Raw genomic sequence first — 17,742 nt, 5'->3', positions numbered from 1 at the left:
ATGGGGATCTTTCACCTCCAGCATGAAACTCCTTGGAATTCCTGTGCTCTTTCTAACTCTGGGATCAGGCTCGACAGTTTAGGCTCAACACTCCTCATTTAACTGTTGCAGACCCACTGAAATGTCCATAACTTACAGCCAACTAAATTACTCTGCCAACACTGGGTTTCTAACGTAAAATTAACAAAATGTCTCAGAAACGGTGAACAGCTTCTGAAGGGCTTCCTTGTGTCTTGAAGCTGAATAATACTGCAGGATTACACTGAGGCTGATCAGGTACTCCCCTCCTGTCTTCCCAGCCTGGGATCAACCCTCTATAGAATAGTATCCAAATAGAAACATTTTGTAAACTTAAACCAATGACTTCAAATTATTAAAAATCAAAGTTTTGTTCACATCTCTTTTTATCCAGCTACAGATCATAACATAAGATTTAAAATAACAAAGCAAAGACTCTTGGGGTTTTTTTAAGTATTTGACAAGAAATTCTATATACCTCAATAAGCTGGGCCAGAGAAACAAGTGCAGAGGAGTCACTGATCTCTTCACAAAAAAATAATGAAAGGGTTTTTACATACCTGTTTTCAAGAAATAAAACCCCATCTGAATTAGAGTAAATACTATGAATGCGGTTTGGATAAATGCACTGTGGGAATTACCAGGGTCCCTGGGCCAGCTACACTCACGCTCACAGAGAGAGACATTCATGTGCAGCAAGGAATTCAAACTGATCAGTGACAGCATCACTGATGTCAGATTCAGACTGAGTGGTTTCAGACCTACAGACAAGAAGTTTTCAAGTTGAAACATGACACACCACTCCATGACCAGCAGAGGCTGTATTCTTCACACAACACAGACACACACTTGATGAATTTCTACATTCAGATCTCCTAACAGCTTCTCAAGTGCTCAGACCCCACAACTCTGGGTTAATGTAATGCCTCACCCCATTCTAGTGAAGAAAATTCAGTTATACCTAAAATCAGGATGACAAAAAAAAAAAAACATCCCACCCCTTAGTGATTTTTTTATACTGGAAGGACTATTTTGAAATGCAGAGTTACACATCATATGATTCCACCCCAGGTGGTGGAATCAACATCTAGAGCATTACCAGTCAGGTATTTCCTTGTGTTCCTTATCTGTATTTTAGCAGCAGCAGGACAGAGTTTGCAAAGCTGTAGAAAAATGCTGCCCCTTTTCCCAGTGTCAGTTCCAAGTGGTGGTATCCTGAAGAAAGGCTGAACCTTTGGGAAATGGAAGCAGCATCCAAACCTGAAGTCACCCAGATCCAAACATGTCCTGCAGGCAGAAGGGAAGAAAAATGACAGAGCTTTTACCCACAAAGGCACTGGGCTCCAATCTTGTGCTGAATGTGTCCACTGGGCTGTTGGCATTTTCATGTGCAGACAAACTATTCAACTGAACTGCTTCATCAGACAAAGCCCAAAGATCAAATGCAGAACTGCAGAATACCAACTTGGGGAGAAACAATTCTTTAACTGATAGCAATCTATTGAAGACATTTATGTACTCAGAGGGGCCCAAACAATTTCACCTCAGTTATGCAGCTTCAGGAAGAAATGTCCAGGCATTTACAGACACAAAAAGGAATTGTTTAGCTGTATAGAGGTGTCCTCAAAATGTTTGGGATATGTTGGTTTGAGTCAAAAGTAAGAAACAGTACCAAGTATAACAGTAACAGATAACAGTAACAGTGGGTTTTGGTAACATTTTCAAAAATTAGGAAAAAAAAAAATTAGGAAAAAAAAACCTGTGCAAATGATGGCATTACACAGTTTTGCTATGCTGAATCAAATACATTGCATTTACAACAAAGACTGTGTTTTATTGGAAAATACCTTAAGTTAATGTTTGGGAAATTAATACAAGGGTACATTGTTTGGATGTAAACGCAGGCTGCAATAGAAAGTGTAAGACTGTGATTTTACATACAGCTTTTGATGTTCCACTCACTGGCTCCCTTTGCCTTCCTCATGTTCCACTCACTGGCTCTGACTGGCTTCTAGAAGAACAAAAAAGGTGATCAGAACTCCAAATAAAGCACTTGTGTCCAACCTTAAGTAGTGAAAGCAGAGTATAAACTAGTTTTCTGATGCACAGAGTAAAACATGTTGAAGACAAAATTCAGTCCCTAACCCCACCTTTTCTTCTTCAAGATGCTGCTGTCCCTGCTGCCCCCCAGCCTGTCACTGCCCAGTGTCCCATCACCCCCAGGCCTTCACTACCCACTGCCAACCCCCAGCAGCCCCCTGGCTCTGCCATGGCTCCCTCAGCAGCCCTGGGCCCATCACTGCCCAATGTCCTTTCACTCTCCCAGACCCTCACCACCCCATGTCCCCCCTGTCACTCCCAGCCTGCCACCTCCCCGTGTCCCCTCCTGTCAGCAACCAGCCATGGCAGAACAGCCTGGGGGAGATGCAGTGGGCTTGGTGGTCACAGGGCCAGTGAAGGGAGGGGATGGCTCAGGGTGTCTGAGTGTCTCTTAGTGCAAGAGGATATAGAAAGAAACATTCTTGGGAACAAGTCCCCAGTGATCACCTGGTTTTTCCTTTTTCCCTTCCAGGTGATGATGGGCAAGCCCCAGGCCCATGCAGCCATTCTCTGCGCACAAGTCCCCTGGGGCTGGGTATCTGACACACGTTTCATAAAAGAACACAGCCCCAGAGATTTGATTTGTTCATCTTCAGCTGGGGGAAGGTGTGTGTGTGTGTGTGTGTGTGTGTGTGAGAGAGGAAGAGCTGCTCTCCCATTTCATTTTTGCACCTTAGCAAAAACATTGCATGATTTACACTCAAGAAATCAAAGGTAAGCGACGCAGATGGCTCCAACCACAAATTTCCACTGACTCCCTAGAAATATGCAAGACCACACTATCAGTCACACTGCCCTCCCTGCTGTAGAGGTGTCAGACCAGAAATGATGGTTTCAAGACAGAAAACACAACACAATCCAGCACAACAACAACAAAAAAACAACCTGAAGAAACCAGGTAAACAAACCAAGAGTCCCTAATCAAACCCTAAAAATGAAAACAAGCTTTCATCTTTGAAAAGAAAGCCCAGGGTGCTGGGGCCTGGCCCAGCTGCTCATCACTGCTCTTCTGGGGCTCTGCCCAGCTCCCTGCCCCCAGCTCTTCATCCCTCCCTCTCTCTCGTTTGCCCGTCATAAGTTTGGGCTTTCACTGGCTGTCTCCCTCTCAACGTTTCCCAGTTCCTCCCTGCCTCTTCTCAGAGCTATTGCTGTTTCTCTCTCTCTTTGTCTCCACATCTTTCTCTCCCTCTCCTCTCCTGGCCTTATTGTCCCTCTCTCTCCTGCAGCCTCTCCCCTTTCCTGCCCCTCCCCTCACCCTTTCCCCTCTCTCCTGCTCCCTCTCCCACCCCTCTGTCACTCCCCTCTCCTGGGGCCTTTTCTGTCTCTCTCAGGCCCCTGGCCCGCCCCTGGCCCACTCTCTGTCCATCCCCCCTCTCTCCTCCTTCCCGCCCTTCTCCTCTCTCTCTCCCTCCCTCCCTCCCTCCCTCCCTCTCCCCCTCTTTGCCCCCTTCCCCTCCATCTCTTTCCCGCTCCTCACCACTCTTTTTCCTGCCTTCTCTCCCTGCCCAGATCCCCTTCCTCCTGCTCCCCCTCCCAGCTGGGCGGGGGCCGGGGCAGCCCCGGGGTCGGGCGGGCTCAGGCAGCAGGAGAGGAGGAGAGCCCCGGGGCATGCTGGGAGCTGTAGTCCCGGGGCATGCTGGGAGCTGTAGTCCCGGGGCATGCAGGGGGCTGCCCGGCGGCCATCTTGGTTCCCGGGCCATGCTGGCAGCTGGCATTTCCCCACTCTCCCCATCCCGCAGCCGGGGAAAAACTCCGGGAGGGCGGCATGGATGAGCCAGCAGCTCGTAAAAGCCCTCAAAATGAAGGAGGAAGCATGCAGAGGGGGGATGCAAGGGCAGGTACCCTAGGAGGAGTAGACAGGTGGTTGGAGCAGCTGGGGAGCAGGGCAGGAGAGCCACATCCATCCCAGGTAGAACTTAATCTTGCCAGGGGTGGAAAGAGGAATAAGAAAAGCTTTGAGAGGTACCTAGGTGGGCTGAGAGAGTTGGGGCTGTTCAGCCTGGAGAAGAGAAGGCTCTGGGGGGGCCTTAGAGATCCTTCCAGTCCATGAAGGGGCTACAGGAAAGCTGGGGAGGGGCTTTTCACCAGAGAGAGTAGTGACAGGACAAGGATTAATGGTTTTAAACTGAAAGGGGATAGATTTAGGTTAGATATTAGGAAAACCTTCTTCCTCATGAGAGTGGCAGGATACTGGAAGAGGTTGCCTAGAGAAGTTGTTGATGCCCTTCCGAGGAAGTGTTCAAGGCCAGGTTGGACGAGGCTTTGTGACACCTGGTCTAGTGAGAGATGTCCCTGCCCATGCAGGGGGTTGGGTCTTGATGATCTTTAAGGTCCCTTCCAACCCAAGCCATTGTATGATTCTCTGCCTCCTTAGGAGCTGTGTCCTGACTTCTCTGCAGTACTTGAAAAAGCTTGGGTTTTGTTATGGGCAGCTCAGCAGACACCAGTGAGACTCAGTGCCTGAGGCAAGTTGCCTTTAAATTCTCTCCTGGCTGATGCCCAGCAATGGGGCTAATTACAGCCATTAGTGGCTCATTTCAGGCTGGCTGCTCAAAAGCTGGGCTGCCTGTGGAAGGTCAGGCTGGTGCTGGGGCCTGCAGAGGATGTGTTTGCAGCAGGGAACTTTGAGATGATTTTCTGTCTAGCTTGGTGTGACACATGTGGCATGGTGACAGTTAACATTTGTGTTGACATTTTCCCCAGAGTGAGGGAAAAGATAGGTGTCCTGCCAGTAATTCCTGGTAGGCCAGGAGAATTCTAGATGTCCATTTCCCTCTAGTTATGGGTTAGACTTGTCTAGGGAAACACCCTGCACTTGTGCAATGGCAATGGAGCTTTTGCAGTGAGCTCTGTGCAGTCAGAGGAAGCTAGTTTGCCATTTGAAGATGACAAGTGAGAGAAAAGAACTGGGTTACACAAGAAGGGTTATTTTACCCTCTCTATCATAGAATCATAGAATTGGCTGGGTTGGAAGGGACCTCAGAGATCATCAAGTCCAACCCTTGATCCACTACCGCTACAGTTACTAGACCATGGCACTGAGTGCCACATCCAGTCTCTTTTTAAATATCTCCAGGGACGGAGAATCCACCACTTCCCTGGGCAGCCCATTCCAATGTCTGATCACCCTCTCAGTAAAGAAATTCTTTCTAATGTCCAACCTAAACCTCCCTCGGCACAACTTGAGACCGTGCCCTCTTGTCTTGCTGAGGGTTGCCTGGGAAAAGAGACCAACTCCTTTGAATTGGTTATGAAAAAGCCTCTCCAGGAGAAGAACTCTACCAGCTCTTTGTATGGCTCATAGAGGTGGGGGAGAGCTTCTCAGCTTCTCTCAGATACTTAAGGGACCATTGTCACCTGTAGTGGCAATGAATGAATGCTGAAGCTTAAACCAATGCAAGGTTTAAGGATTAAAGGAGGCTTTTCCTTTCCTTCAGCCCCCTTCCCCCTGTGAATTGGTTCGGCCCCTCCTCCCCTCCCCCCCCCCCCCAACCCCCCCCGCAGGTGGTTCGGCCCCACCCACCGTTGCCCCTGGCAACTGCTGTTAGGGGCGACTCTGCCGTTGTGGCTCCTGTGCTGAGCTGTGCTGGGCTGTGTCTCTCCAGCTGCTCCTGGTTCAAGATCTGAACAGGTTGCACCTCGCTGCTGCCCACGGTCACCTGTCCTGGCTGAGGTTCTGGAACTCGTGGATCAAGATTTTGGGGCATCGACTGCCGTGACAGGGAGAATCGGTGAGGGGCTGCGGGCAGCATGCTCGGGTGGCCTGTGGGAGCATCCCCCCTGCAGAGTTTGTGTGGGATCCCCTTGGAGCTGATTGCTTGCAAAGCAAGATGTGCCCTGTCAGCTGGGAGGGGGAACTTGAGAGCTTTCCAGTGCCGGGAGCTGCTGGGTGGGCGCCAGTGCTCCTGGAGGTGCTGGGCTGCTGCTTGGCCCTGCTCTCCCTGCAGGGTTCTCTTGCAGCTGCTGAGGTCTCTCCTGCCCTGTGGGTGATGTGTGCGGGGTTGCAGCAGCAGCAGGAGCAGCAGGGTCCCCTGGGCTGGGTGGTGCCACAGCTTTGGTTCTTTCCTTGTCTGTCAGTGTTAAGCTCCCATGTTTAATTCTCAGGACACCTCTCCATCTGGCATCTGCAAACGGCCACACAGAGGTCGTCACATTTCTAGTAAAGCACGGCAGCCAGTTGGATGCTGTTGATAATTTTGGGAGAACACCCCTGATGAAGGTGAGTGAGAGAAGTTCTGCTCTTGGAAGAGGGGCTTATTGAGTGTGCATGAAAGGAGAGGTGTCTGGCAGGACTCTTGTGCGCAGAGCTGTGCGGAAACACGCCTGTTGGATTTGGAGTGGAACAGGCACCTGTCAGGTCATCTTTGCAGGTGCTCTTCTTTGCCAGTGGTCAGAAGCTGGGCGAGCTGTGATGGAGTGAAATGTGAATTCTGGAAGTCCTTCATTTTTTTTTTTTTTTGTGTGTGTGTGTGTGTGTGTGTTGTTCCCAGGCAGTACAGCTCAGAGAACAAGACTGTGTGACTTTTCTGCTAGAGCAGGGTGCCGACCCAAATCTTGCAGACATCGATGGCAACACTGCCCTCCAGTTGGCCATCCTGGCTCGTAGTAAAAACCTCGTGGGGCAGTTAATCAAGCATGGTGCCAAACTGGGTGCCAAGAATAAGGTAAATATAAATATTTCTTCAAGAAGTCCTTTCAGAAAGTTGCATCGATACTTCTTTTACAGATTTTTTTTTTTTTTTACTTTGATTATTAAGATGATGCATTTCTCTGACTTTTCAGAAGGGCAGTACCCCACTAACTCTTGCTATCACTGAAGAACACGAGGAGATATTAGAAGATCTCCTGAAAGCAGGAGCTGATGTGCATGCTCGAGATGAGCAGGAGAAGGAGGGGGTGCAGGAAGAAGGAGGGGGTCCAGGAGGAGGAGGTGGTCAAGGAAGAGGAAGGGATCCAGGAAGAGAAGGGGATTCAGAAGGAGGAGGGGGTCCAGGAATAAGAGGGTATCCAGGAATAGGAGAGGTTCCAGGAAGAAGGAGGGGGTCCAGAAGGAGGAGAGGGTCAAAGAATAAGAGGGGGTCCAAGAATAGGAGGGGATCCAGGATTAGGAGGGGGTCCAGGAACGCAAAGACTTTGGTTTGCTCCTTGAGTGTTTATCCAAATGTGTTCATTGTAAAGGAATGGGGAAAATACTTCTTCCGAGAGCAAGTTGGAATGAAAATAATGACTGTGTCTGTGTCAAATGATCCATGGCATTGCATGTTTTGAATCTTTCAGAACCCCACTCATGATTGCTGCTTCTGTTGGGGAGATGTATTTGGTCAAAGTTCTCCTTTCTCACGGAGCCAATTGTCGCAGCGAGGGAAGACTCGGACACTCAATATGAGTTATCAGCAAGCTTCATTTATTGATTATAGCACACTATATTTTTGCCGTCCTTAATAAGCTAATACATATTCTGTAATCTAACCACCCTATTGGATATTATTCTAAATGTCAACCCCACCTTAAGTTCCTTGGTTATCTACATCCTTCTGTTACATTCTTTAGCTAACCACAAGTCCCTTTTGTTGTATAATGGCTACAGTCAAGGACATAGTGCCCATACGAGGTGGTAGTTAGCAACATTCATGCAACATCGGCAGATCAGACTAGCTGAGTTTGATGTTTCCCAAGAACTTCTTCAGCCATCTGCAACATGTCTACATGGCCCTTGTCACACAACCAATCCTCCACAGCCAATATTTCCCATGAAGACAAAGATGGGAGGATAGATGTGGATTATGCTGATCTCAATGGCCATTTACGGTAAACTTTGAACTTTATGATTAGAATGCGGTGTGGTCTCTTCCTCTTCCAATAAACCTCTTCCAATGTCATTTTCACACCTTGAAGTCTCTCTTCCCTATAGATTTGCAGATTTGCTCCTCATCCCACGTGATCTGTCTCTTCCTTTTCCACTAAACCTCTTCCAGTCCTATTTTCACACCTTGAAGTCTCTCTTCCCTTTTCCCCTTTTATCTTCCTTCGAGAGGGTGGAAGGGGGGTGGGGGGGTGGTACCAGAGCAATTCTGTCACCTGGGCTTTTTTTTTTTTTTTTTTTTTGGTTAGCACTGAGATTCTCTCAGGTGGTTCTCTGTGCCTAGAAGGCAGGCTGAAAAAATGTTCTGAGCAGGAGTTAATAACTTGGAAGGTGGGAATGTTTATTTATAGGGTGAATGTGACTGCGGGGAATGCTGGAGTGAGTTCTGTGTGTATTACCAATACAAATACTGAGGAGTTTATGAATTTTTGAAAACATTTGCAGGGGGGGGATAATAAATTGGTGTTAACTGTGGTGCCAGCATGTGGTTCTTTTTACCAACTTTATTTCCTCTCTTTCTCTGTGCAGTGTAAGTCACTAGCTGGCAAAACTGGAGGACACAGAAGAAGCTCCTGCAGGGGATGCACTTCGATCTCCTGAGCAGGCAGGAGCTGCTCCAATTTTTTGGGGTGCACCTGCTGTGGACGGAAGAGGTAGGATCCTTATCTACGGAGGAGCTCAAGAGGAAAATGATGTTACCTTTTCGTGAGGTGGTTTGTATTGTCAGCACTGACTGTGCTCCCTGGTGACTTCAGTGCAGGCATCAGGAGGAGCAGCACAAGAAGCTTTGTGAAGTTGCTGATTTGTTACTTTTTGGCCTTGTCAGGCTGTTGTGATTTGTGTGCTCCACGTCTACTGCCAGGATTCTGTCCCATAGAATTAATTTTTTAATATAAATGAACTCTAGATTGGAACCTGTTCTTCTTTTAGTTTTTTTAAGTGTGTTATATCAGAACTCTGTGGCAAATGGGCAGCAGAGAGTGTTCAGGGAGCATTTCTTGGCATTAACAGTGCAGTCTGGCTGGCACTGCAAAGCGCATCATGAGAGTCCCTTTGCTGTGCTGCAGTAACAGAGGGTTAGGGGGTAAGCTGGGGTGATCCTGAGAGACTTTCTGAGGTCCTCTGAAGTGTATGTTTTGGGGAGGAGTCCTTGTGCCACATCCATTCCATGTGCTTGTGGTCAAATGAAGAGAAGCAGCACTCCCTCCTGCTCTGAGGCAGGCCCTCTCCTACATCGTCCCGATCCTAGTCGCAGTAGCCTTCCTAACCCTGGTAGAACGAAAAGTACTAAGCTACACACAAGCCCGCAAAGGACCCAACATTGTAGGCCCATTCGGACTTCTCCAGCCAATAGCGGAGGGGGTAAAACTATTTATCAAAGAACCAATCCGCCTATCAACATCCTCCCCCCTCCTATTTATCGCAACCCCAATGCTTGCCCTCCTGGGAGGGTTGTAAATGGAAATGTGGGGTAAATTGGAAATGTGGGGTTTTTTTTCTATTTCATTCCATAAACCAGGTGTGCAGAAAATGAAAAAGTGTAAAGAGGAGCAGATGTGGCAGCAGCAAGAAGTAAGAGCCAGAGACTGATAAAAAATTCAAAGCCAAAATCCAGATCATTTTATTTACAGAAAGTACAAAAAAAAGAAGGGGAGGGGAGTAGGAAGTGAAAAGGAAAGGGGAGGGGGAGAGGATGGAAAGGGGGGGGCAAAGGGGGGGGGAAGAGGGGGTGGGGGGGGAAGAGGGTGTGGGGGGGAAAGAGGAGGGTGGAGGGGAAAGAGGGGGGGTGGGGGAAAAAGGGGGGTGGGGGGAAAAAGGGGGGTGGGAAAAAGGGGGTGGGGGGGCGGCGAAGGCGGGGGGGCGGCGAAGGCAGGGGTAAAGGGGAGGATGGCAAAGGGGAGAGGGACTACGCATCAAAAAAATACCAGGGAAGGGCAACAGGGCTGTCATCCATCCAACCAACTAAGAACATTTATTCAGACTGACAGAAACATATTTTCATGTCTTCTAATCCATCACAAGATATGGAATCAGCTCCCAAGGATGTAATTTAAAGTTCATCAGTGTCTGGCAAGAAAAGAGATAAGATTCTTCGTGTTACTTTTACAGGAGAGAGGGGCAAAGAGGTCACTGTCAGAACATTATGGCTACGAAGCCAGAGCTGAACACTCTCTGTGGTTAAAAGCAGACAGCAACAGAAGGAAATTGGCTCAGGGGCTTCCTGCTTTGAAACAGCACCGGTCACTCCAAAGCTGTGACTCTGGAGTAATCATCACAAAATAGGTGCAACTCCTCCTGGGCCATCAGGCCTCACATCACAGAACATGTTTGATGCCACGGATGACAAACATTCAACTCCCCTGACGATTGCCTGAACACTACTGAGTGAGCTTTCCCTAAAGAAAGGATAACTTTTGATTAGCCTCTTCTTGCCTATTCAAATAAAAAGACTGCAACAGAGGAGCTACAAACACAAGCAATGAGCAAGGGACAGCAAAGACCAAGAACTGACAGCAGAGGGTGTGTGTTATGGGTCAGTGCTGAAGGCAGCCACTGGACAAGGGAGGAGAAGAAGTGATGGCTGAAGTCTGAAACTCTGTGTAAGGGCTCCTTTTATGTTTGTGATTGAGGATTAACTCCAGTGAAAGGTGACTTCAGATTAAGCCAAGTGTATCTGTGTGGAGGAAATAGGTAAGATTCCTTTCTGATTGGTTTTGTTTTGGTTTTTTTTTTTCAGGCAGCTGTTTAAAGCTCTACAAAGCATTTTGTAAGCAGAAAGTTTCCACGTTCAAGTAAGTGTAAAGCTAGCGGAAAAAAACCCTGTGCTTAGCACAGGAACTAAACAGATTTCAAGATGTTGTTTTCAAGAGGTAGGAGCAGTCATCTTTTTACTTTTACATAAAACCATGTCTAGGTTCTTCAGAGGCAAATTCATCCAGTTCCCACCTGTACTAGAATTATACAGAAAACACACCATTAACATTGTGCAATATTAAACTTCTAAAACATTCTTCAAATCCACACAAAAACAGGCAGTAACTCCAAGGGCCAAAGAAGTGAGACCATAAACCAGCAGAGTGGAGGGAAGGGCCCCCTCTGCAGGACTAAAGGGAGAGCAGTGACCAAATTCACAGCTCCTCCAGGAGAACCCCTCTACAAACCCAAATGCCTCCTACACACAGTGGATCTCCCACACTGAAGTATGAAGTGAGATTTGTTGCAGATTTATTTATTGTAGTCATACATCCTAGGTAAGAAAATTTTATTTAACGCTTAGCTGGGAACATCCTATGGCATCATCTTTGGTTTCTGGGCACTCTTGGAAAACAGCACTCAAAACCCAAACTTTTCACCCCTAGCACACCTAGACGTTGTGTTGGGATGAGGAGGAGTTACACCATGAGTAATCCCTGCAAATGAGTTGTAAGTGAGGATGGGATTTCAAAATGTTTACCTTGGCTGCAGAAGAGGAAATCCTGTTCATCAATAATTCTGCTCCTATGGGTGAACTGGGATGCCTCCTACTGGACTTGGACTTCTGTTCAGAACCAGGATGTCCCAGGTGAGTTGAATGGTAAACTGGATTTGCAGCCACTGATGGGAAGTGTGTTCTTCCACCTTCCACGAAGCTTTCTGTAGGCTTTTCCTATTTTTTTTTTTTTTTTTTTTTTTTTTCCCCCATCAGTTCTGAAACATTCAGACACAAAGAATTATCTCTGGTAGGAATAGATTAGGAATGACCAAACCCATTTGACCTGAAGGGTTTTGGGGAGCCTATATCATAGGAGCCAAACCTGCAAGAGTTACCAAGACTTGGGATTGCTCAGCACTAAAGCTTCAAAGCAATCTGTGAACGGAGTTTGCTCTGGAATTTTGGGACAACTTCATCTACCTTGGTTTTAGCCTCTCCCAATTCCTTTTCCAAGCCAGGTTGGCTTCCTCCAGGTTCCTGCAGCGCCTCGTAGCAACTTCCAGTGAAGCTTCTGCCACAGACAGCTTTTTAATGTCACCTCTCTGACATTAAATGAAATGGTTAGATGAGCATGAAAAAAGTCATAAGGACATGAATTCTGTCTTTAACTTATTTGATTATTCAGTTACAACTGTCTTGAATTCAAAAAGTAGGAAACTTTTGCCTGCCACCAGCAGTCAGCCCCTCCAAACTCACGGAGCAGCTAATGGAGGTTTCTGTTTTCTAATACATAAAAAAATATTATAATATAGATAATATTATACTTTTTGAACAATACACCAGCATACACTGAATCATGTTATTTTTTTTAACCAAACCCAAAGCAACCTGTTTGATGCAAGAGCCACAGGTTGACTGCAGATACTACTCTGGTGACTAAAGGCATGACTTTGTATGAGATGGTTCTTGGGTCTCTTTCTGTATTCTACAAAGAATTAAATTAATACATTAAATTAATAATTAAATTAAGACATTAAATTAATACCAAGTTAATTTTAGAGTAACAACTTTCATAAATCTGGACAGTCCCTCCTTTCCTCCAGCCACCCACCCAACTACCATCTCCCAAAGGAACCTGGTGTTTTGGCACTAGGAATACAAAGTTTTTCCCAGGGTAAAACCATTGACAGCACTCCTGGAGTTCTTCCCCCTCTTCCCTTTTAAACAAACTGAAAAATGAAGAATAAGGTGGTTATATCTGACACATGCAGGTATTCACCTCACTCAAACACCCCAGGGTTGAGAGGAAGAAAGAAATGGAATTTTAAAGCACTGTGCACATCACTATTCACAGACAAACAGCGTCTAACAGGACTAGTTCCTGTTTTCCAGAAAATAAAAATTAACAGAATGGGTACAGCAACTTTTAAAACTTTGCTGTGCCTGGGACTGGTGGAATTTGCAGAAAAAAACTTTAACATTCTAATCAGTCTTCTGACAAGTTAATTAGCCTAACACAGCCACAGAGAAGAAATTTAAATATTGCTGCACATCACAAAATAGAGAAGAGAAATGAACAGCAAAACACTGCTTAGAGCCTTCAAATATGCAAAAAGTGTGTCCTTTACCTCCCTTTTTTTTTAGTTTTTCAGCCTCATAGTTTAAGACTTCTTCTCTTAAACCAGCACACTTGGCCTTTAATTCCTTGTTCATCTTTTCCAGCATGGAAACTTGCTTTTCAGCAGAGTTTGTGGAAAGTGTCATTAAAGCACCCCTGTGCAGCAGCTGATGGAATAAATGGCTTTCCCTCTGGAGCTGGGCCGGTGCCTCCTGTGTGGACAGAATCACAGAATCATTAATGCTGGAAAAAACCTCTAGGATCCTCCAGTCCAGCTGGGAAACCAACACCACTAAACCATGTCCCCAAAGTCAGAATAATGTGCTCCACTCTCCCCTGAGGTGTTACACAGGACTCCAGACCCCTCTGCCCAGCCCTGCCCCAGATATCCAACAGGATGCCTGCCCTATTCCCCTCAGAAAAAAGTCTTTTCAAACACTTCTTAGCATGGCCCAACACACATGTTTTGCAGATGCAGGGAAAGCATCAAAGGTCACCAAATTCCAAGGTTTCTTGTATGAGCTTTCTCTTACAAAGAGGAAGACCAAGTATGTTTAATCACACACATCAGCCTTTTACAGACAAATCTTCTTTACTTCAAGATGTATTTTGTATGGGGGAAAAAAATGCATTTGACTGCATTGTTTGCAGGAACAACACAGCCCAGCTGGAAATAAAGCAGCAGAACAGGAAATACCCAGCATTGTGGAAACGATTTTTCCCCACCCTAAGAAAACTGTACCCAACTTCAGACAGCAACACCACCTTCCTCTGCACGACTCTGCCATCACCAGTAGTCACTTTCTGCTCATTTTCTTTACCTTATTGTAAAATTTACTCTATAATTACTCTCAATTTACTCTATAATTTTACTTAGCAGTCCGGACTCTAATTCAAAACATTTGGCTTCACATACCTGCACCCCAGAGTTGTCAGTGGCTTCCTTGAGGCTTTTTTTTTTTTTTTTTTTTGCTGGTGATGACACACGGAAAGTTCACCTCCAGGGAAAACCACAGTCTTCTTCCAAGGATTTTTCCAGCAATGGAGAGCAGAGTTATAGCTTAGTAGTGTGAGCAGTTTGACTTTTCTCCTTTCTTCTTCTACAGGGTGATGACTGCAGCGTGGTGTTTTCACCAAAGCTGTTTCTCACTGGATCTTTTGGAAGACAGTGAAATTTTAGAGGTTCTCTTCTCTTTGTCAACAATTCTTGGAACTCTCAGGTGTTTTCCTCAAAGCAATCTTTGGTTTTCTTTGAGGAGCACCCTGGGGATTCTTCAGAGATTGCAGAATGCTCTTTTTAATGTGCTTCCAGAGCACTTCAGGAGAGAGAGCTATGGGATGATCTAAAAGCCCAGCTTGAAGGTTTACCGGGAAGCTGTTTCTCACTGTACCTTTTTGAACATGGTTCACTTTGAGCCTCCTCCCTGGGATGCCACCCCTCTTAGGTTTGGGCTTCAAGCTGAGGGTAAGTCTGCATAGCACAAGACAGTGGTCTGTAGGACATTCTGCACCAGGCACCGCTCGGCTAGGACGGACATGGCCAACATTTCTCTGGCGCACTAAGACACAGTCAGTGAGGTGTCAGTGCTTGGATCCAGGATGCTTCCAGGTTGTCTTCAGGCTGTCTTTCTGCTGGAAGAGAGTGTTGGTGATGGTGAGCTGCTACTCAGCACAAAACTCCAGCAGGAGACATCTATTGTCATTACAGTTTCCAACACCGTGCTTGCCCAGGACTCCTTTCCAGGCTTCATAGTTCTTTCCTACTGCGGTGTTGAAGTCACCAAGGATTATGATCTTAGCATCTGCAGGAACCTTTTGGGTGAGGCAGTGCAGGTGGGTGTAGAATTTGATTTTTTTCTGCATGGTCAGCCTGGAGGGTTGGGGCACACATACTGAGGAGAACAACATGGTGCTTGTTGTGGAGTGGGAGGCGTAAGGAAATGATGAGACCCCCCAATGAGCGGTCGGCAGATTTTCAAGTTTGGAGGCCTGGAATATCCATGAATAAAAAGCATAATCCTCAGCTGTCAGCCCAGCAGTGTCTTCATGGGAAACATCAGCACTGTAATGAAGGAGAACTTTGATCAAATGAAGATTCCTACCAGCAGCAGCAATCATGGGTGGGGTTCTGAAGGATTCAAAACATTCTATGAAATGGATCATTTTACACAGACTCTGTCATGATTTTCATTCCTGCTTGCTCTCAGAAAAAAGGTCCACAGGACCACACCCCATTAACTTGTGCAAAGGAATAAAGAGAAAAAAAGAATCTTGTTTCCCACTAATTCGTTCCATTCATATCTCTGTGGTTCTCATCCATGCCTGAGGAAAGAGAAAAGGGTGGAAATAAAGCCAGCACACTGATTTCTGGAAAAGAGAATGAAGGGCCAGGCAAAATACAGACCCTTTGGGGAATAGAACTTGCCTGCACTGTTCTCCTTCCCCCCACCTCCCTGGAAAAGATATCCCAACAAGCTATCCCAAACCTCCCCCTGAGCAGGTACTTCCCATCTCACTGCACATCTCTTCATATTGGGCTCCCTGGCAGCACTCACCTTCCCAAGAACTCTTTTTCAGAAAGCAATGTTGACTGACTGCCTCCCCACCCAGGGTGCTTGAGCACAGAGTGAGCTGCACCCTGTGAGACTCTGGGAGATGATACTCAGAGGCTGGGAGCTCAACTCCACAACAGCACTGGCACTCCTGACACAGCCACTCTCACAACCAAGAACTTTCTGAAGATCACAACTGGCAAGGAGGGGTAAACCAGCCTACTCCTAGAGTTTCAACAAGTTCCACTCTAACAGGTGAAATCCATGCACTCTCACCCCACAGAGCCTTCACTGCCACAGAAGCCACAGCAGGACAAATACATCAGGGCTGAAAGTAATCTGCAGCAGTCATTCTTTCCATTGGACCAAATAGCAACTGCAACATTCTTGCAGCCTTAGGGTTTCTATCACTAAGTTGGAATCAAAACCCAAAAGCATCAAGAGACAGAACATTGCCAGTATAAAATTCCACCCAACATTAAACAGTACTTGGCTACAAACCTTGTACCTGGCTGCAGGGAAAAGGGACTATTGATTATTAAGGAGACGAATAAGAAAGAAAAATGGCCTTCAGTTCCAAGGTCTTCTTCAGGGAGAAAGAAAAACATGTAAATGAAGCAAGTTAAAACACCAACAGTGCCAAGACTCCTGTGACACAAGAGTGCAGATGGAAAACAAAATCAGAAAAGGAACAGAAACAGACCATATGGTTTGGAACTACAAACGAACTGGAACAGCCCTGCTCATGGATTCTCTTCAGCAGAAGTAAAGAACAGGATTTCAAAATGCTTACCCATGCCTCATAGGCTGCAACCCTGTTTCTTCTTCTTCTAATGCACTTCTCATGGAGTGCAGTATTGGCTTTCTGTAGTTCATTAAGACAGAGGGAGGGCTAAAGGAACCTTCCTCACAAATACGCCATCTCGGGTTTACAGATATAATGCTGACCAGATGTAGAAGAGGAAGTTTTGGAGGAAAACACACAAGAAAAAAAGTCATCCCTTAAAACACTGCAAAAAGCATGTACCCACCTTTTCAGTGTTTTGTAGGCATCTTCTCTTTTTCACTTCCTCCAGATACAGCTTTTCATATTTTTGCTTTAGAACAATGCTCTCCCTCAGGGTCCTTTCACTGTCCAACTCCTGTTCAAGGTCTCCAATTCTGCAGAGCAGTAGCTTTCTCTCTGAATTCATCGTTGTCATGGGCTCTGCTCTGTTCCACTCTGTCCTGGGAAGCTGCCTGCTCCTGAAGCAAGTAACACACTTTTACCCACCACAAAGAAAAAGGGAACTCTCCCACCCCTCAGCTGAACCTGCCCAGTGTCAAGGGCACCGATTTCCTCCCTGAGGCACCTGAGCCTCCTCACTCCCCTCAGCAACCCAGGCAGAACCCCGGAGCTACCACAGGCAAAAATTCTTCTCCCTCAGAAAGAATCCCTCCCTCTCAGCACCGTTATTCATCGAAGCTTCTAAAGAAGGAACACAGTCTCTGTAGGAGAGAGCAGAGAGAAAAGGGTTCCTCAAGGAAGGAGTCGTCCCCCCCCCACCACTTTGGTGGCTTCTGTTCTCAGAACTGATGGGTGATGTTTCTCACCTCTGCATGCAGCTGCTGTTTGGGCTTCTCCAGTTGTTCCTGGTTCCTCCCCAGGATGGACATCTCTGCTCACTGAGCCTGAGTTTGGTTTTCTCCCTGCACGCCTGCCTCAGGCTTTGCCTCCAGCTTCCAAAAAAGCTCATCAAGCTCTAGACAGAGACAAAAAACAAACAAACAGAAAAGAAAAGGAACTCAGCAGGATATAAGAGAAGTCAATCTATGAAAAATTGGTAAAGGGCTGGGCACCAGGACTGTATTTGACAATTTGACAAACATCTGCTGACTCAGTACCAAAATCAGAGTGAAACCAAGGGCTTCCTTTTAAAAAAAGAACAGCTGTCACATCATTTCTGATAGGATTCCTCAGGTTCCCAGCCCTTCTCAGTTCTCCTGCAGCAGGTCACACACCAAGAGGCACCAAACTGGTAGCATTTCACCCACAGGCCTACCTGGAAAAGCACTGGGACTATTCTGCTGGGAGATGCTCGTGTGCCCATGGGAAGTCGAACCCACCCACCTTCTGGTTTCAGCACAAACACCACGTCTCATGCTTTAGAGGAATTTTTACACACTGTCAGCACAGTCA

Source organism: Heliangelus exortis, chromosome 16 (assembly GCF_036169615.1).
Source record: "Heliangelus exortis chromosome 16, bHelExo1.hap1, whole genome shotgun sequence".
NCBI lineage: Eukaryota > Metazoa > Chordata > Aves > Apodiformes > Trochilidae > Heliangelus > Heliangelus exortis.
Note: the sequence above shows the minus strand (reverse complement) of the source record.